The sequence below is a fragment of the Vanessa tameamea genome, chromosome 15 (genome assembly GCF_037043105.1).
Source record: "Vanessa tameamea isolate UH-Manoa-2023 chromosome 15, ilVanTame1 primary haplotype, whole genome shotgun sequence".
NCBI classification, from domain to species: Eukaryota; Metazoa; Arthropoda; class Insecta; order Lepidoptera; family Nymphalidae; genus Vanessa; species Vanessa tameamea.
The window spans coordinates 1,840,601-1,863,679 of NC_087323.1; positions in this window are offsets into that span (position 1 = coordinate 1,840,601).

Consider the following 23,079-nt stretch of genomic DNA (forward strand, 5'->3'; position numbering starts at 1 on the left):
ATATCATACCTAATATTATAAATAGATAAGGGTTATCTTTTAGTTCCTCCATTTTTACGCAATAACTTATTAGTTAGATATTCCTTATTAGTTACTTACTAGTTGATGCAACTTCAATATTATTTTAATTTCTTGTTTCAAGATTTAAGCATGCTAGTATTTTAATTCTTGTATCATTGACAAAATCTATCAGTCTATCAATCATGGTACAATCATTTTTGGATCACTAGGAACTTCAAAACAACTAGTGATTATCGCTAAAAATAAATCAAAAGGAATGTTAGCAAGACCCGTGCACTCATTTGTAAGGCTATGAGCACATCTTCTGACGTCATCACGCGACGATGCCGTACCGTTTTATTGTGTCATATAATTTATCTCACTCTGTAACACGTGTGACCATAAGAGTTTTATAGCAACTCTCAGTTCAGCATTAATACTATGTTTTGTTTGCGACTTGATATATAAAGTCAATTAGTGTTATAATGTTAAAAGTAATGTTCTTCACTTATTTTTATAACATAGGTGGTAAGAGGTCACCACTGCCCAAAAACATTGGCGGCGTAAGAAATTTTACCGATTTTTTACACGTCCAATGCGCCACCTACCTTTCGAACTGAGATGTTGTGTCTCTTGTGCGTATAGCTACACTGGCTGACTAAAACTTCAGAGCGGATCACAACAATTCTAATTATTGTTGCGTGGCAGTAGAATATAATTATAATGAGTAGATGGTAACCCATCTAGACGAACTTGCATAAAACACTACGTGTAAATGTTTTGAAACAATAATACTTGTTGAGTGGAATGGATAGGTATTGCTAGTAATGACTGTATTACATTACTTGCATCGGCGCTGTCGGGTAAAAATAAAACTCATAATGTAAACATTATAAATAACAAAAACAATGTTATTTCAGAGCATTTCTTAAATCTCATGATATGCATCTGTAAAGACGAGGAACAAAATAAAATAGCGCACAATACAATTTGGAAACGGTTCGCTACAATTGTAAAATGTGATCGAAATAAATCTGGTTGTCTCGAAAAACCTATTCGTGCAGGATTTTTCTAGATCTGGCAAATTTACGTTAAGAAATACCTGACTCCGTTCCATTTCACTTTTGCGAATATTTGAACAGGTAAGCTGGATTCATTTGTATGATTTATTCTTATTCTGAAAAGTTTGACGTGAAATTGCTTAAGGGAATTTGAATGGGAGTTCCAAGCTTATTAAATCGAGAGCAGCTACTTTATTGGTGGTGGTATAATAAGTCAACATAATCATTTCCGTCATCATCATCACTAGCTTTACCTCAACATTTTTTTTGGGGTTAGCGAATTGCAGGGTCTCCCGCCCGCTTAATGACAACCTCCTCCATAAATGTATCTGGTGGGATTTTTCTTTGGTTGTATAGAGTTGAGTCCTCAATATTTGTGGATCAATTATTTTTGATCCATATGATTCAACTTATATTGCCTGTTCTGTTTTAAATATTATTGTTTTGTTCTTCTGGGTAGTTGTAAGGTAGAAAAAAAATTGTATTAAATCGGTCTGGTGGACCGTCGTGTGTTGATGGTTGGCGTAGCATTGTTGAATGTTGTGTTTGTGGAGGGGGTCAACAGCAATAGCAATACGGTTACGGCGAATCGCCTTTGTTCTTCGTAATTGTGGCATAAAATAATTAAAACTGTAATCATAAGCGATTTTAATAATTACTGGCGCAACAATTTTCCTGATTCGCGAAAGCATTATTGTATTAAACATTATAACGTATTAAATAAGTTTAATTAAAATTCAATTAAAAGATCTTATTTTCCATCTATAGCTGATGGGAACCACGAATACATCGTTAAAGTCACAATGATTATATTTGCGTAAGAAATATATAAGCATCACCATCAAGTATCTGAAATTCGTGATGCGTGACATTTATGTGACCACAATATCACCAATCTTTGTTTCCTAACTATCTTGTCTAGCTTTTCATAAAAAAAACTACAATAAACTATTTTCAAAACATTATTAAACATAAATACAAAAGAAAGTTATTCAAAGAAAACTGAAGAGATATCGGAACGAGAAAACAAACTTAACAAATTGAATTTGAATGAAAGTCCGATGGCAGAGTTCTCTCGATTCATAAACCGTAGCGCATAATACACTATTGGAATATCTATATTTTCTTCAGATTTTGGCGTCTGCTATTGTAAGAACATTGATTCGATAGATGTATATTATTGGTATCAAATACCCAGTAGTATCTTTGCGATGCTTCAATATCATCAATACACCAATAAGAGCTGTTGTGTTTTCAGAATAAAGTTTAGAATCAAATCGTAGAAGAAATATTTGTATGTGATCTTTTCACATTTAATTTGTATATTTTTATTATATTTGGATATTTTTTGTTTATAATTGCACAAAATTGCTGACACTGATTTAAATTCTCGTGTAAAAATAGCCTAAGCCCTAAACTCGTGGCAAATGAATGTATACTTTTGTTGATATTATGACGAAACCCATTTAAAGAGAAAGTTTCGTAGATGGTGTTGATATGCTTTTCAACGATTTTGGCTACGGCAGTTATCCTCAAGGGAGACAAGACAATAGTCAAACGGCAGATACGATCCTCATAGGCTTGTAAACACTGACAATTTTCAATCTTTAGGCTGTTGCACTGAATTTATCGGATGAAAAACCCAAATTTTTACTGATAGGATCCGGCGTTTGGTTCAAAAACCTCAGAATACGTAGCTTTATAAGCTAGCCAATAGAATGTTGCAGATTGTTCAGTTTATTGGATAATAGAATTATTTATTACGTTAGTTATTAAATGTCATAAGTAGGCGTTAGATCTGCTTCTATAAAACTAAAATTAAAATTCTCGGCTAAAATTCTTGGAATTACACATACTCGTAAATATGTTCAAACTTCAATCTATAAGAATACCTTGAACTATTGGAAGTTAGTGAGAAAACAAATCGTGCCTCACGCAATCCAATCCGTTGCCACAATTGCAATTTATATCTACCCGAATAACTAGTTCCTAAGATTCATTTGCAAGCATTTTTGAACCCTATTACCAATAACGCTAATTGTCAATTCAGTATTTATGAAAAGTATAGAGGTTTAGCTCGCTCGCCAGAATTCATACATTCAAAAAACTGTGGTTTTATGATTGTTTTATTTAAAATGGAATTGAAAATGAGCCGGACGAGTGGAAAGTAAGAACACGTTTTTTTCATGTTGGAAGTTTGTGAAAATATTAGTTTTTGCTCGTGATATTTAATATTATGCCATCAAATTTTCAACTTTGTAAGTCTATATGTGTAATAAAATTGGAGTGTCTGTTTGTAATATTAAAATAACCATAAATAAATGCATACATATTATGTATACACGGTAAATATACCAATATAACATTTTTTACAATTTCTGTCCGTCTGTTTGTTCCGGTTAATCTCTGAAAAGGCTGGACCGATTTTGACGGGACTTTCACTTTTTTTTTAAGAATTATATTTAAAATAATAATAAAGTCACGCTGTAATATCCAAATACTGTCCAGTACCGCGCGCAGCCGTAGCGCATACCACCACTCCACTGTCAGGTCGGGTGCCTCCTACCAACGACTTAATATCACAAAAGCTGCCTAATACAGAATGAATAAGTTCGAGTAAAATCTGCGAACTGAACAATAACTTTTTTTTTAAATTCAAACGCGCACGAAGTCGCGGCCACAGCTAGTATTTTATATTTTTAACGAATTATGTCCCTGACTACGTGAATGTTGACTTTGGATATGTTGATGTTTTTCGTTTACTCACTGTGTCAATTCATTCATTGCCTTTCAACAGACACACAACCAGCTTTATCATCGGAATTTATCATTATTTTGATTTGAAGTCATTTATTTGAATCATCTATTTGAGTTTGTAAATTTTGTTCCTGAGTTTTTTCTTTGTAGAATAGGTTGGCGTACCATAGTTACCATGGCCTTTAGTTATACTCGGTTACACATTCTTCAAACCGGTACGTAACAATACTGATTATTGCTGTTTGGCGTAAGAATATCTGATTAGTGGGTATTATCTAGCCAGACGGCCTTGCATAATACAGTTATATATAATAATTTTAATAAAAATATACGTACATACCTATATTTATTTAAAAGTGTTTACAAATTTATATTTTTAATAAAAAGAATAAAAACTTAATAAATTGCTTGTTGCGACATGTTATTTAAATTCAGACATTTTTTATTGCTGGTGAAATTGTGTCAATAAAAATAGTTTTGTTGACTCGTAAATTTTTTGTTAGCGTGTTGACTTTGCGGATCACTAATAAATCGCCAAGGGATAAATATTGTCGTCCGACCGTTTGCGCTAAATTCTGAACATACAGTGTTTATTAAATTTTCCATTTGGACTTCGTCATGTACATTTCACTTGTCAGACTATTTAATTATAAATATTATTTCATAAATGGAATACGAATGTTATGCTTCTGTGAGACAAACGCACTTGTATTTCTGTTCCCTTTAAAAGGGTGCCCACATACTCGAGCTTGGAGAAATAGTATCTCAAATTTCAAGGTACTGATGTTAACACAATAATAATATAAAAAAAATTAATATATTGCGGACGTGATCAGTGCCCATAAAGTCAATATCAAGTTCTTTCTCTATATTTTAAGCATATAGAATAAGCATAGTGATATACCATCGACTGACTCATCACGAGATTTTAGAAATAATAGTTTATTGGTTTACTCCTTTCGCGACGTTGACTAAGAAAGGAATTTTGATAATTTCCAAAAACTCTTTCAGAAAATTTCAACTCCCAGTGATAACTTCGAATGAATTTACCCATACGGAATCGAGATGGAAAACTAGTTTCATACAATATTTACGTTATAGAATCGCGCATTTGTCAATGTTATCTAAGAAACGATAAAGCAAACCAAACATGCCTAATTAAACAACAAAGAGTTCTACCTATCCTGGCTATTTCTGGAACAGCTCGATAGGGCCGAATAATTATTTTTTCTTCTGAATTACATAAACTTGAAATTTCCAGTATCTTATCAGGCTAGTAGCTGCCTTTTAAGATTATAGATTGTATTATAATATCTGTTATTAACTAAGAAAGGCCACAGTGACTCAAATTGTTAACAAGGAAATCGTTATACACTATTTGAATTAAGAATATTGACGGTTACTATCCTTACTTATATGTATGACTTATGAATGTATTATACGATAATATAAATTTATGTAAGCGTATTTTTGCTCAGTTCAAAACAATATCAAAATAATTTTATGTCAAAAATGTTTACTGAAAACGGGTCCATAAATTTTTATATTGTAAAAGTATGATACAATAGTGTCGGAATAACATTGTGCTATTCATGAAAGTGACTTATTGTTTTGATAGGGAGTGAACACACTGACGTTAACGCGCTTAAGTTAAATTTAACATAATAATAATTATACATATAGATTGATTCTTTACACGAAATGTTCTTCAAAATTAATTCTAGACAAGAGTAGATGCTGTACTTGTCTGGCGTAATAGTCACCACTGTTCATAGCTATTGGCTCTGTAATTGGCGAGTAAATGGACCAGTAATTGGTCACCAGTGTCCATAGGTTGGTGCCGTGAGAAATATTGGCCATTCCTCACATCGCCAATACGCCAATAACCTAGAAGAATCCTTTGTACTTGACATTACACTGCTTATAATAACGTTTTAGTTTATGACTGTCTCTAAAAATATGTATTTTTAACATTTAAAAAACGTATCATATAAATTAAATGATCAGCAGTTCTGAATACGAAAACCAGTAAATAACTTATAGCTTTTAGTCATTAAAATCCTTGTATTTAAATTTTACTAGAAGGATTTTGATCAAACAATAATACTGATCAATACGAAAGAGTATATATAATACTGACCAAACGCGGATAAAGTTGGTGATGCCTTTAGCTACAGCTTGGCGTCTAGTCTTAGACATTAACTAAGGAAGCGAACTGTCATTGTTATAAAGGTAACTGTAGCGATATAGAACTGACGTCTCGTTTGTTTTCGCTACGTTTTTATCGCAGGTGTATACGAGACTTTACAACCACTTGTAAAAGCATTACTTGCGAGAATATACGTCAATTTATCTTTAATATTTCTAAAGAATCTGTATTTTATTAATATTAAGTTTTTCTCTAAATATATTTTCGTCATGATGATAATTAGGATATTTATCGGAGGGTTCTTCGTTTGTGAGTTTCAAATAATAGTAATGAAGTTTTAACCTGAACCATTTCGATCACGGTAGTTTACCTTGTAGCCAAATGCACGGGAGATTTTAGTGGGTAAGTTATATATAACACAGGTGCATTTTATTATTCCTCAATCTCATGATCTGATAGGAAGATAGTCTGACATGACCTGAAGGTGCAGTGTAGTCTAAGTATTCCGAAGTACGGGATTGTATGTATTTCTAAACTTGTAGCTTCAAGCAACTTCATGAATTAAACTTTTATATATCACTAGCTGTTGCTATTGCTTTTAGCTTTGCTCGCGTCGAAGTTGAAAATATTTACAGATTAACTTAAAATATTACTTATGGTTGTATATCCAGAAACGCTTAAATAAGTATCTACTCATTTTTAATCAGTAGTCTTTAAATGAAGTTTCATGCTTCTTCAAAAATGACGGACATCCAGACTAACTTATATACGCAACTTTCAACCCTCATTTCATCCTCTTAGAGTTAAAATTATTATGAAACTTTTATAAGAAATTTTATATTAATATTTTTTTTCTATATCTTTTACTAAATGTTGCCCGGAAGAGATCGCTTCCCTGGCCGTAACAGTTTTTGTACATATAATTAAATTTATTTCGTATACTTACATCCTTTTGGTACTGTAGCATATTTATATTCTATACGTTATTCGTTAAAATATTCAATATTTTGATAAAAACAATCCGTTCTTTAGTATTCAGTTAGCATTGCATTCAAAGACAAATATTACTGGGTTTAGGATTGAGTTTCGCGTTGATTGCTCGCTCGTCATTGTTAATCCCAGTCGGTGTATTGTTGGAGCGTGAATAGAAAACGTACCGTTCAGGTGGTGTTGCATTCACTTTTGTATGGCCACATACAAGCTTGTTCTACTGAAGTTAGTTTCAGGATTTCAATACTACACCATTATCAGTTCAATAGTAATCTGTCAGTTGATTGATTTTTGTCCTTTGTCGTATTGAACATGATCTATACTAATATTATAATTGCGAAAGGAGATTTTGTCTGACTGTTGCTCTTTAAGGCCAAACCACACAACCAAATGTAATGAAATTAACTCTAAAACAAGCTTGAATTCCAATGAAGGACATATACTACTTTTTGTGTTACACCTAACGACCAACCCTTAAAACGCGAGCAAAGTTGCGGGCGACAACTAGTAATATAAATTTTCAGGATTATATAATCTATTCTTCTCCTGACAATGTCACACTATTTTGTTGTATCCTTTAAATAATATATTTTTTGTAGTTAATATCAAATAACACAATTTTATATCGAAAATCAGTTGGTTTTAATTGGTAGTAGGGCTTTGTGCAAGCCCGTCTCGGTAGGTATCACCCACTCATCAGATATTCTACTGCCAAATAGCATTACTCTGTATTGTTGTGTTTTGGTTTGAGTTGAGTGAGCCAGGGTAACTACAGGCACAAGGGACATAGCATGGTAGTTGTCTATGGGCGATGGAACCATCAGGAGGCCCTTATGCTCGTTCACCAACTTATACCATAAAAAACGTCATTCGATGTCCAACTCTAGCAACGCCCGTGTTATTCATCAAATCAATTTACGCACTCTTCACTGGTTTCCTATTACACATTTCCGTCACTTTTTAATAAATTAGTCCTAGAGATTGTAGGAAAGCGAGAATAAATCTACTTGATGACAATTGCTATCAATTTAAAACATCATTAGCTAGGCATTACCAGAATAAATTGTGAAGGCGTTGTAAGTCCAGGGCACATAGGTTGAAATGATCTTTATATCTGTAATTGCATTGCCTTACTCACTCTTGTTGATGAAAATTATTTGTGGTGCTATTTTGTATCTCATGAGAAAAGGGACATCTATTTGCGCTGAATCATTGGTGAAATAATTGAATCCTTTGTTATCGTCTGTTCTCGGAAGATCCAGTTGCTACTTTTTGTTTCACCAAAGTGAATTGTAACGCTTTGTATTTCTGCATTCCTATTTGAAGGGTAACGAAGTAAATGTAATTATACAAGGGAGAATATAAGGGCCCGTGGTTGGTGGCTTATTAAATCGTCAAAAAGCAATCATCTGTGTGTCCCGATTAGAAAAGTGAGTGAACCTGTGTAACTGCAGCCACTACACAAACACTTCGTTCCCAAGGTTGGGTGAGCTTTGTTGATATGAATGATTAATATTGCTCACAGTACCAACGTCTATGGGCAGTGGTGAGCACCTACTTTCAGGTAACATATTTGCCACCTATCAGAATAAAAAAAAAAAATTGTGTATTTAGATTGAGGTTGCCATATCACGTGGAACGTTTGCCCGCATTACCTTCTGTATATAAAAAAAATATTATGTTCAAAAAATGAATAATAAATGAAAATCGAAATAGTTTTCACAATAAAACCTTTAATCTCAAAGAGACATAATATCATGTTCCAATTTTTTTTTTGTTACAAATAAAAACGCAACCAAAACTAGTACACAATATGCCCCACATTTCGTATATCACAGTCTATTAAAAAGGTTAACTGCTGTATATTTTATTTATTACCAAGAAATACAAAGATATGTCTGTAAGAAAATATACTTTTGGCACGTATCGGCCATATAGCAGAGTCTTCGTCTTATGATAACGCGCCAAACATGAAATACAAATGACGACTAAGTAACTGGTGTAATGGGTTAATTGATTTATTGTACAATATGTAGGCTGTTAGACCAACGACCTCACTTAGTTTCCCTGATAGAATGTAGCTTTGAGTGGCTGAATTCTTTTGGGAGTGGCATCCTATGACTTGTAGGCCATCTCTAGATAGCCAACTTCCCGCCGTCTTTTAAACTAAGCAACGGATTTTAATGCAGTTTTCAACAATAAACAGAGTGATTTTATTATACGTATAGTACATGCATATGTTAGTAGAGATGTTTCCCTTATCAAAAAAAAAAAAACCTAATAACCTTTTATTGCCCAACCTGGGGATTGAATCTGGGACCTTGGGGTCTGTGGCCTTAAACTAGTAACTAGAACAGGTAGTCGAAAACTATAAGCATGTAATGTATGCGACATTAAAACAAAAAATTGTGTCTAAATCATCTGTCAACAAATACCGTAAATTATATTAAACAAAAGTCACTATGTGACTTGCAATTGTTTAAAATCCTTGTATTAGTACCGACGTGTTACTAAAAGATATAACTTTTTATATACTCACCATACTGAGTCATTTTAACTACAGGCACACGTGACATAACATCTTAATTCTCTAGATTAGTGCTGCGTTGGCGACGTAACGAATTGTTAATATTTTTTACAAGACTTTAATTCGCGCCCAAAATATGTCTTCAATGTAAATACTTTTTATGTTATCAAATACTTTATTGATCTTAAAAAGAAGTTATTACAAGCAGGCCATAATAGTTTAGTTTTATGAACAGACGTTAAAACTATAAAACGATTTATTATTCCCAACAAGAAAATGAAATAAACAGGAAAAACAAGAAATAAAATAATGAAGCATAAAAAATGGTTCACGAGAATTGGTTAAAGAGTCTCACGAACGAGCTTTGTGCGTTATCTTACACTACAATCCAATTTCAACCAAATAAACATCCCATATTTTATTACCTTAGGTAAATTTACCTTCGCCCTTTTACCTGAATTTTAAGACTAAATAATATCATTGCTTCATTTCTTCTCGTTTCTTGTCAAAAACATCTATCGAGTTTGTTTTCTTAATATGAAAGTATACTTCAGTGTTACCATAAATATGTTTACATGCATGTGTTTTAAGTACGATTTTGTATATGTTAACGTTTGAAAAGAAAATGTTATTATATCTTGGCTAGATTTGTGACGTCGTAATTCCGTAATAAAAAGTAACTTAAAGACAGTATGAATTGTCCAAATAGTAAACAATAATTGTTTTTTTAATAAAAGGTTATATTCACTGCAAAGTTTTGTCAGATAGTTCTCTGAACTCAGAAACTATTGTACGGCTATTCTGTAAGAACAAACTAGAAACTAACCTCAGAACACGATTGTGAAATGTCAGAAAGTGTTATGCGATATTGATTATAATAATTATTACATTTAAAGGCTATTTCGTATGTTTGTCATATAAATGGACGTAAATATATGGTATATGGTGAATGAAAAAAGATATGCAAATATGCGTAATAAACCAAAAGCTGAACAAACCTTGTGGGGATCAGACTATTCACAGGCAATTTTTATAAGGCGTAAGTAACGAAATATTTGGTATCCATTTCTTTGTTATACAAAGATGAAGAAAATGTATTTTGACTTACTTATTATTCAGACTTTAATAAAAAATATTTTTGTCCTAAAATATTTTGTTCGTAGAAAATATTTCTCTAATCAATTAAATAACCTAAAATGCGACACCTTTTTCAGCATACATGTGTATAAAAATGCTAATCATCTCGATTGTTGAGTGTTGACGGTCAAATGGGCCACCTGATCGTAAGTGGAACCACTATCCATAGACATTGGCACCATGTGTAATTCTAAGCATTTTTTATATAACCAATGTGCCAACCAACCTTTGAAACTGAGGTGTTATCTCCTTTGTGCAAACCCTCAAATAGGAACACAACAATACTAAGAACTGCAGTTTGGCGTCTTAAAATATGATGAGTGGGAAAACCCGGAAAGGTTTGAACAGAGCCCTACCACTATATAAAGACTAGGTTAGGATATGTTGAACCTAAAAATAGATACATTTTAATACATAAACTCGTATATGTAAATGAGTCATACTAAGATTCTTTGTGTCAGGAGTTTGGCCATGTACGATACAATCGTAAATCCAGCGTTCTTACCAACGTTTGATGTGTAAACATCAAACGCTCCCCATTATTCCTGCTCACAGACATTATTATATTAATAATATTCGTTGTGAGCAGGGATAGAACCCGTATGCCTGAACAGATACCGTTATAATTCTGGCCAATAGCAAGGAGGTACTCGAATCATTCGTCGAATTTTGTTTAAATTTTCCATTTTTTTATCTTGATCTTTTCAAATTTAGGGCGGTTGTGGTATGCACAGAATTAAGAGGATCCCTATTTTTTCTAATTATATTTTTCGCTGTCTAAGATATTATATTAACAATGTTTAAAAAGTATGCCGAATTTAAACATCCATTGTTTTTCAAGTGTCCTTATTAATTATCAATTAATTAGGTTTTTTTTTAACTTGTGCCAGTTTCTTAAACAATAGCCCTTCTGTTACAAATAACCATCGGCCCTGCAGAAAATCGAAGATTGAAGATTAACTGTCAAAGTGTCAAATAAACAGTTCTCGATTTTAATTAAATTCAGTAAATTATTGTTGAGAAAGTAAAAATACTATGTATTATTTGTGAAATAGTTAGATGGACGCTCAAATGGGTCATCTGATGTTAAGTGGTCACCACTATCCGTAGATATTGGTACTATGAGTCAGTTGGTACACTGGCTCACTCGGCCTTAAACTGGGACACAACAATAGTAATTTTATACTTGTTTGGCAGTAGAATATATGATGTGGGTGGTTCCTGCCCAGACCAGCTTGTACAAATACCTACCGCTTAAACAAGCTGTTTATTCGATGGGGTATCCCTGTTACATCTTGGGTCTAGACTCATTAGTAAATATCGATGTTCATATTTCAAACATCAGAAATGACGTTTCCCATTCCTTAGAAGATGAATTTTGAACGAACCTATGTTTTATAAGGAATTCCTGTGCAAAATTTCATCCTGGTAAACCCGCCAGTTTTGTATATATAGTGCACTATTTACTAATTTATCGATAGTCTTTGATACTTTACAATAGAAACTAGTAAAATAATAAAAGATTCCTCTGATACTTAAAGCTCACCTCTTATATAATTTGATTGTTTCACACAGCTTCAGTACGAGTTGGATATTCGTATATATTATTGTCAGAATGTTATCTAACGAATGCAGATTAATTCTTCATCGCCAAACATTTGTGTTATTGTAAAGGTAAATTAGGCTAGTTGCTGTTTTGAATTTCACGTGGTTTATCCACTAAGCTACGTCGGCTCGATTAACGTCGGATCGGTATAATTTTCGTTTAAACTCGTCTCTCAAATTTTCGGAAAATAACTAGACTTAGTAAGTTAATAAATATAAATTAATTAGACTTTTTACTTGATGTTATGTGGTCACCACCGCTTTTAGACATTGGCGCTGTAAGGAATATTAACCACTCCTTACTTCGCCAATGCGCCAACATTATGAACTAAGATTTATGTCCGTTGTACCTGCAGTTACACTGGCTCATACACCCCCCAAACTGGAACTCAAAAATACCTCCTGTGTGGGTGGTGCCTACCCAGACGGGTTTAAGTAAGCCCTACCAAGTAAACTCATTGCCAAATCTCAAGGTTAAACAAAATATTTACATTTATATACATTGCAAGTCTTTTGGTTTTTTTTTTTATTATAATTAAACGACTCTGAGGAAGATAGCCTTACGCAATAAAATAATTTCTTATATTGACTCAATTTGTGAAGTTCTTTCAGTACAATTTCTTTCAGTTATATTTTTTTCAAGTTTTACACTTGATGGACAGAAAATTCTTAGGACTATTTTTGTTTCTGTCGCACTCAATCCAAATTTCAAACATACTGAAACTCTTATGATTCACATCATAAGTCGTGCAATATTAAATAGACTTTTGAATTACATAGCAAATGTTAATAAATAGTTTCCTTAAAAAGGTGAACACTTTACGAATGTACGTCTGTTCTCTTGTGTAACTAAATTGCTGTTTTTTGTTTCCTTTTTTCATCGCTCACAACTATTCAAATGCATTCCTCTAAGTTCCAGTATGTGCTTTTATCATGGTCTAGAAAAGTCTTCTTCATTCATCCCATATCACACATGTATGACAACATCAAAATCAAAAATAACTTTATATAAGTAGCCTCGTACAAGCATATCAATATTGTGTCAATTTAAATTTACCAACAAGTAATCGACAATAAAATCAAAAGTTACTTTTATCCAAAACATAAAAACATAAATATTCTACAATCGCATAATCTATTAGTTATAAGAACAGTTTTAAGAATCTAAAGATAGTCAATTCGTATAGTATTGCATAAGATTTTGCGTCGCGTTTTAATTGCACACTTATGTTGTGCTTATGTGCTAAACGATTTCTTTATAAATATTCAATGCAAATTTAAATTTTTAAAATAATAAAAAAAAACAACGAAAACAATCAAACGTCGGAGTGTAAGCGCTTAAATTATTAAATCTATAAATTGTAAGTAACGTTTTGTTTGGGCAGTACGTAAATTTCGCGACGTCAAACGTTTATTTTTACAGGTGCCAAACTGGTATTCGCAAAAAGCGAAAACACGGTTTTATATACACGGTTATACACGGCTGTTTTGTTGGAAAATATTTTTTTTCCAACACTTGTCGGTGTTGTCACGGGCGTGGAAATGTGCCTGTGCCATTTCAATGACCGCGCTCGCAAAGTGTTTGTTGTTTGGAATAACACCGGCTTGCTAGTTGTTTTTCAACCGCGACGTTTGATTGGATGACGGCTGGTGACGTTGTTTTTAAACGCTGTAACTAAATTTTATATTTTGTAGTATAAATAATGCATGTAAGAAATAATTAAATTCTTAACGAGGTAAAAAAATCGTTGAATATAATTACATCGTATTGCCATTGGTGTTAAAACGATATGCAAAAGTTAAGTGAATTCGTCTAAATTATAATGTTTTAAAAAACTGTGATTATTTGTATAGTTTATTTACCAAGTGACCAAACAAAAACGTTTTGTGTCTAAAGTAAACATCGGCGAATATAAATGAATCGGTGGATGCATATTTTACTCGGAGGAACTTCTTAGAAATTATACCGTAAGGCACATGGACTTGCTGACTTTCAGGTGATTCTTCTCTGTCAATTATTTAGACTGCAATATAAATTGATTGTTTCACCATTTGAAGTTTGCACAAGCTCAGTAAATAGGTATTATATACTACTACCACATAACGATTATTTTAACTCATGTGTTCCTGTTTTTACTGTAAGTTTACCTCTGTAATTAGAGGATAAACAGTACTACACTAGTACCCATATTTGTTCAGATTTATAGCACATAGGCAGTTTAAGCCCGTTGCCCATTCGCGTTTATCGAAGTAAAAACATTCATTCCAGTAATTTAATAAACACTTTAATATTTCAATGCTATATAATTTAATAAATTGAAATTGTAATCATTTTATATTCGATTCACACCGCTTACAAACTAAGTTCTAAGATCTACCTCATACAATGACACCTTATTATTTCGTTCTTTTTTTGTGATCTTTTGTTTTTTTTTTTCTAAGATATTATTTTGTTTATTATTTTCTCGTTTGTTTATATATTACTTTAAAAAAAGAATATAAGATTGCACATCAGTATGACGTCACAAAAAGGAAGGGCACTCAGCTTAAGTTGAAACCCGGCGAAGAAAACAAAGACACCATTAAATTAATTTTCTTTTGACAGATTTAATAAAGAAAGGAAGAAAGGTGAATTGATATAGCTATATATATATACCTCAGATTTGGTTTGTATTACTCAGAGTAATATAGTAATTGAATTTTTTTAGTGACGTTTTTTGCTGCATCATCGTGTTACGATACAAAAGTACTTACATTTTGTTCGATAACTGATCATCATTGAGAAATTACGATTAGAGATATTAAAAACAGAGTGCACTTAAATATCCATCTATGCCAGATGATTTAGACACCATAAGCTTCTGCGCAAACACAAGTGTGCTTTTTATTTTGTCTGAAACTCTAATTGGACGGCAATCGAATCCATTAAATTTACTGCCATATCGAACTGCTGCTGATACTTTTTTTGGCCTGATCCTAGATTCAAATCTGCTACCACGTGATTATACAGTTCTAAGGTAAACTACCAAAAAGCCAGTTGACATTACGTTCATAACATTAATATAGAAGATCATATTAATTAATATTGTTTATACTAACTACTAGTTGAATTTCCAAGGGAGATATTTAGAATGATAGCTTTATTTTCCATACCACATATTGTTGATTGGTTTTGGATAATCAGAAGTGTTTACCTGTTAGCGAATATTCAAAACAAACTATGTAAATATGGACAATATTGTAATAGAAAATTTAGGTTAAGCGTTTGAAGCGCAAAATATATTGTTTACAAACGCCTTGTCTGTTGAATTTAGCTTAAATATTATTTAGTCAACAAATATGTCAGGTTATTTACAATGTATATTTATTAATTAATTCATAGATTTATGAGCAAGTGTGGTCGAGTGGTGCACTGTTGCTACAAATGCGGAAAGGCAAAAATCTGTGGGAATTTTTACGTGCCTTATTGAAAAACATTTCAAGAAAAGAGAAGGCGTCTGCTTTTTGAGTAAATGTGAATCAAATTTTGCTACTGTTCTTTATGCCAATTTTATGCCGCACTCACCACAATTAAATCTAATAAGCTAAATTTGACTTTGTTGCAAATAATACCAACTGGCTTGAATATCTAATACCAAATGCCTCATTTTCTTAATGTTCAGTAATTGAAGGTAAATTCCTTTTAAATCTTCTATGACTAAAATAGTAATTAAGAGACTGATAAGATTCCTAATATTCATTAAATTATGAAACGTCAGAAAATAATTGTATATAAGTATATATAAATTCGTTTGTAGTTGATAAAGATGCTGCATTGCAAGGATACCGCTTCCTGTCGTGAGAATTCGTGTAACTCACGATTTTGTTTGGCATTTTATTTGTGGAAATCTGTTGATATATTTTTTAAAGTTACTTTACACGATTGAATTTAAAGCTTTTCCGTAAAATTACCGTTTCGAAATCTAGATTCTAACCTGCAGAAACTCAGATGTTACTTTTTTTAACAAACATATAAATACAGTATGTAAATATCATCATAATTAATGTATCCTGTATTCAAATTAACGAATACTAATTCCAGTTGTATTCCAATAATCATTTCAATCCATCCATTCATTATATTGTATTTTTCATTGTTTTGTTGTTAGAGATTATAATTAGTATATATTGTTGCGCTGCACGAATTCTGTTTATATCATCACTAAAAACTTCCAAATTTGGATCCGATTAATCATCTGCGTAACTGTTAAATTTTACCTACCATTCATACGTCAAAAAAAAAAAACGCATAACACGGTAAAGTTATTAAGATTCACAGACGATTTTCGAAATCACGTACTGAATTCTTGCAGCAAAAGTCAAGATAAATGTATAGAATCATCATGTAGAACCTTAGCGCAAAGGTCTGGGTGAACGCCAAATATACCTGAGAGTGTTGCCATTCCGAGGAAGGAAATATATTATTTTCTTTCGGAACTATAAGTTGCATGCTCCTTCATACTTATACTGTCTTGGTATTTTATTTGAGTTTGTATATTTATACTAGTTTTCTTGTTGTTTCCAACTCGTATTAAATAAGAATGACTTTTGACACTCTTTGAGCTTAAAGTTTTTGTCATCGTTAAATCCCTAATGCGTAATGTGCAAGTAAGCAAATAGTCAAACTTTAATTATTTTCCAGGGTGGCCATTCTTTAGGGAGAAAAAGCTAATTTTATAATGTGTGTGCAAGCACAGACACAAGTGCACTTACTATTTATCCTTGTAATCTAATGGAACGGTAATCTAACATATTCGGATAAGGCATGACTGTTTACCAATTATAACTTTAAGTACTATCTGAGGTGGGAGATTGTAAGTACTGACCGTTTTCGAAACTGCAAGCGGAGACTGAATATTATTTAACTTACTTGGTGGTAGGGCTTTGTGCAAGCCCACCTAGGTAGGTACCACCCACTCATCATAACTTTTACCGCCAAATAGCAGTACTCAGTACAGTTGTATTCCGGTTTGAAGGGCGAGTGAGCCAGTGTAACTACAGGCACAAGGGACAAAACATCTTAGTTTTCGAGGTTGATGGCGCATTGGCGATGTAAGAAATGGTTAACATTCCTTATAGCGCCATTGTCTATGGTAATGACCGCTTAACATCCAGTGGCCCATTTGCAAAATAGCCCAGATCTCATCTAATAATCTCAAATTAAGGTTGGTAGTCTGGATATTTAGTATGGAAATGAATATTAATATAATATGTTATACATTTTTATCACAAGTTAAAGGTACGTCATATTAAGGATTATTGTTCATTAAAGGCGTAGCTGGTGTTCTTCTTGATATCCTGCATCATAAGTAAAACAGTTTATCGAGATTATTTTTACTAAAAACCACATAAAATTTGAGTTGTAATCCCAATATCTTTAATACTTGAAAAGGTAGCAAAACAACAAAATCCTAACCAACCTTTTGGCGTATTTCAAAAACCGAATAAGAGTTTTGGTATCACGAACATGTTAGGTTATAAAATATGAGAAACGAACTCAATAAATGCGTACTGTATATACTGAAATCCTAATAGATGATATGACTTCAACGTAATATTAAAGTGTCTTATGTATGTACAGGTAATAATCCAGACATCAAATTCATTATGAAGAGAGTGTACATTTCTATCAGTGTACTGTCAGTACATAAGTTTAATTCCAATGCACAGTTTAATTAAATCCACATCAGTATAATCGACTGGAGTACAATGAAATATTGAAGCCACTGCATTGTAGATTCACAGAGATCGGGTTGGATTTCAAATTTATCATTGACATTATATCTATATCTTATACGTCGTAATGGAATTGTTTCTGTACATTAAATTACTGTTTGATTAAGAACCTTAATTTTTAATAATGAGCCAATATATTTTTGAAGAAAACTTCTGCCTTTTCCAAAGCTTATGAAACAAAACCTAGACAATACAGGAATCGATAGGACAAGTTTGATCTCTGGGGATGGTTGTATGAAATACCACAGTCCTTGTAAGCATTCTCAGTTGTACACTAGGCTTATTTGGCTGGTGGCACTACTTAATTGATAGCCAGTATTCGGTGAGTTTTAGTAGACTGCCCTTGTAAGTCTCAGCATCAGGTTGATATATGACTAGATACGTATTGCACGAGTAAATTGAAAATCAGTTCAGATGTATAGCACAATAATTAGGATTGTTGGTAACATTTTTGGTAGGATAGCTTTTTTCTTCAATTCTTTGTTCTTTGTTCAATTGCGAGTAAAGTGGCGGGTTCGGATTCGTTCAATATAAAGCGATTCGCATAATTACCGTTGATTTATAGCGAGCCAACGCTTTCGCTCTCACGTCGGTAAGATCACGTACAGGCTTATACGAATGATATTTTATATCATTTCAAACGTCATTTGCACGTTTCTATAACATATCATTTTTATTTCGCCGTATTTTTTGTTTGATTGTACAATGGATGTGTTTCAATGTTCAAGTTATCAAATTCTGTTCGTGTTTCTTATATAATGTTGGTTTTACTTGTACTTATGTAACATAAAAAAGTCTTAACTGTTTGAAATGTAAATGTTATACTTCGATATTTCGATACCAATGATGAAAAAAGTGTGATTGAATTTTACGTATAATACTAGCTGAATGTGCTGCTTTACCCGCGCGAAATTTATAAAACACAATCTTTCCATATCAGGGTAGGGGTTTCTTAAAATTCTTAGATTTCGTGGTTAATCAGTAAGTAATATTTCGCTTTTATGTATAGGAGATTTTCACGTTAATATTTAAAAAAATATTGCTAAGTTAAAGTTTATATTCGGGATATTACCTTGTATGAATTACGCGTGTATACCGAATAGTGTTTAGTGATGTACAAAAATATTAATAATAAGTCATCATTAATACTAATATATATTAATATTATAAATGCGAAAGTAACTCTGTCTGTCTGTCATGTTTTCAGGGCCAAACTAATGAACAGAATTTGATGTTTTTTTGTGGTCAGGTAAATATTATAATGAAGAGAAAACGAGAACATTTTATTTCTATGCCTTTGTTTAAGTCATATTTATAAACCGATGTATTAAAAAAGGACATTTTGATATCGGTATTTGGTGTATTTTTGCATTATTATTGTTACCTCTCAACTTAGTCATTTAATAATACATTTGATGCATATATATGTATATCAAATCGATTTTAATTCTTTCAATAACCATCAAAATACATACGTGTATTGTGTGTATAGATTTAGAGAACAAATTTAAACAAAGAAAATATATTTTAGTTTTATTTATTTTATCCTTTCTCTTGCTCACGAAAATAAAAATGTGCTTTACTCAATATCGCGCGTTGACACGTTTGAGCAAAAACTTTATTTACGAGCGATCGGTGTAGATTTATGGTATCATATTATGTATATACAGTACATGTTATACGTGATTTTTAATAGATATTTATTTTTGTAAATGTCAGGGAAGTTGAAAAATAAGCGACGTGAGAATTAATCCTAAATATAGCGTTTTATTGTGCGAAAACGTCGGACTAGCGACATTTTTTGGAGGAAAAAAATAAAAAAAATACTCAATATTTTTGAACATATCGTAAATACACATTGGAACATATAGTGTTTGAATTCGTAATCATCAGTTAAAATGCATGCATATCCATATATTCATATTACGATAGTCGAGTGACTATCTTTCCTCTTGACACTATTGTAAGTATAAAAACTACCCGAACGTATATGTAGTATACTATGTATATTTATTTTGTAATTGACTGCCTTATCGGCTTAGTGACTATATGGCTGCAGATTCTAATGCCCAAAGATCAAATAAGGATTGGGCAATTAAAAAAAAAAATCCTCGTCTAAATATTTTCTAAGGTTTTTAGAAATTGGCAGTGTTTATAGATCTGTTCACGCAAGAGCAACAGTTAGTAAAGAGATTTATACTCTCTTGACCCTCTAAAAAGTACGTAAAGCCGATGGACCTGCGTCTGAATTCTTTATTATCGGATTATAGAACGAGAATATAGAGACTGCATCTGTGTTTGTGCACGCACTTGTGCCCTACAATATATCGCGTGCAGTGGTCACTCTTGACAATGGTCAATATTAGCCACGGAACATCAGTTAGCTATTCATATGTTTCGTAACCGTGATAAAACATCGTTAGGATGTGTCATGGATATAAATCTTCCACTTGCAAACCAAACTGCATTCAAACAACGAGGTAGGAGATGTACGAGATAGGAGGAGAATAAGGAAGTCAACAGTAACATAAACATGCTGTTACTCTTAAAACCGTTATTCAACCATCATTTCCGTCCATTCAAATGTTTATTAATTTTACATGCTATTATCATTTATCATAACAAATGAACACACATTGCTCAAACAGTAAGTCATATTACCAGTACAATACATTAACGCTATTTGATTCCGATATTATTATAATATATCAAAATACAAAACAGCTATATTTATGGAGACCATTACAATATGCTGGTACGTGAACGTAACCACAAACTACGTGTAATAAATTAACACACCACTTCATAATACTTTAATCGGGAAGCAGTTGGTGCCGCAAAAAAGTATCAATTGTTTATTTAAAAATGCATTCATTGCACGTTTTTCCAAGCGACACTTACTGGAATTTATTGAGCAATTTATATTCCGAGACTGTAAGTCAACCGAGAATGATAACGAACACTGGAAAAGATTGATTGGAAATGAATACTGTTTTATTTTCAGTTACAAGGTGACTTGCAACTCAGTGACCTACATAATTCTGTTGTGTATTCCAATCTTGATATCATAATTCGATTATGAAATTTTACTGGTGGTGAAGCTTTTTTCCAATCCGGAGCATGTTTCACTCACACAACAGTTGTTCTACTATACTTCGATATTTTTTATCGATGTGTGCGTGAGAGTATAACTACAGGAAAAGAGACATAACATCTTAAGTCTCATGGTTGGCGGCACATTGGCAGTTTATAGAATGGTTTGTGATTCTTATAGTACCTATGTCTGTATGTAACCACTAACACTGAAACTATTGCCGTTGAAAAAAATATATGGAAAATTTATTTTTCAAAAATCGAATGAGCTCAGCTACCTGTATGTCATTTAAAACTTTGTTAGATTTCTTAATTATTTTGAATTTAGGCATGCTTACTTTGCAAGGAAAAATTGTAGTATTCATTTTACAAAGTTAGGACGAATTTTCAAAAAAAATATATAAACCATCGCGGCTACGCTCACTTATGCTTATCGGCTCATCGGCGACACCACGTGAGGGACGGTTTTTATTTTAATAAATTCGCAATTCGCGTATGCAACATACAAAAACTAGTCCAGTAATATTTCGGCTTACGTAAACTGGAAGTAATGGAGTTTCTTATTTTTCCCCCTTTTTTCAAATGAAAGCGGATCAAAACGTGTTTCACCTAGAAATAAAAATTGAGTGGAACAGTGCTACAATAGGATGGCTCTTCAAACCGGAACACAGAATATTGAGTATTGCTGCATGGTCGTAGAATAATATATTACCAAGAGTGGGTGGTACCTACCCAGGTGGACTTCCCTTACCACGAAGTACAATGTTCTTATACTTATAATAATATTACATTATTTTTAAACTGTGTTAAAATTTAATCAAAATAAACTATGTGAAACTCCCCTTGTGTTACAGGTTTTCATGGGCGATGGTGGTCTCTTACCACCAGGTGGTACTTCTGCTCATTTGCCACCTACATAAATATAATAAAAATACATGACCCATGAAATCATAACGCAAATGAGTGTTTCTATATTGATATGTTCTACTTTCCCAAATATATATACATATGTATGGGAAAGTATCACATATCAATATAGAAACACTCATATATATATGGCAGATGTGGACTTCTTAACATGGCAGATATAAATTTCTGCAATAAACTATGACAAACGATCACCGGTAAGAGTATCGTTTTATTGGACAGGTTCCTTCGAGGTATTTGGTCAAATCATATTTCCGTCACTTTTTATCATGTTCAGTTAAAAAACTAGAAGCTACACATAAAAAAAAAAACAAAAACGAAAACATTATATCAAGGCTTTACTACATATTAATATTTAAAGAAATGTTCCTAAAATATTTTAGTCATTATCTGTTTAAGTCAATACATTTTGGTGGGCATTTTCTGATATATTACTAATATTATTGATGCAAAAATTACTCTGTATGTCTGTCTGTTACACTTCCACGACCAAATCACTGAAACCAATTTGATAAAATCTGCTATGAAGCAACCCCAAGTGAGGACATAGGCTGACCACCCCCTAAAACTCGAGTGAAACCGCGCTTACTAATCACTTATATTTTCTACCCATTCACTTTTATTTTCTGATGTTACGGCAATCCAACTTGACCAGAGAAAATTCATATCTATTATCAGATTTATAGCTGGACGTGATTTTCAAGGAGTTGAAATAACCTACTTCATACTGCTTAGGAGAATTTAAGGATAGAAAAATCCAAAACCTTTTGATGTCCCAACTATGAAATATACCCATCTTTAACTTTTTCGTAATATACTGGACTTCGGAAGACCCACGCGTCTTCAAATTTGGGTTTGAAATCGTATGAATAAAATTGTGGCTTGATTGTGAAAGATACTAGTTTTCCAGGGGGGGTACTAAATTGACTAGAGTGAAGGGGTATTGTAACCAATGCCTAAGGCTACCTGTCTAAGCCAATCATGTGCAAGGAAGCAGTTCTTTGAGATACTTGTGAAGTTATTGGTTCAATTTGGTGACATTAGTGTTTATCTCCAAG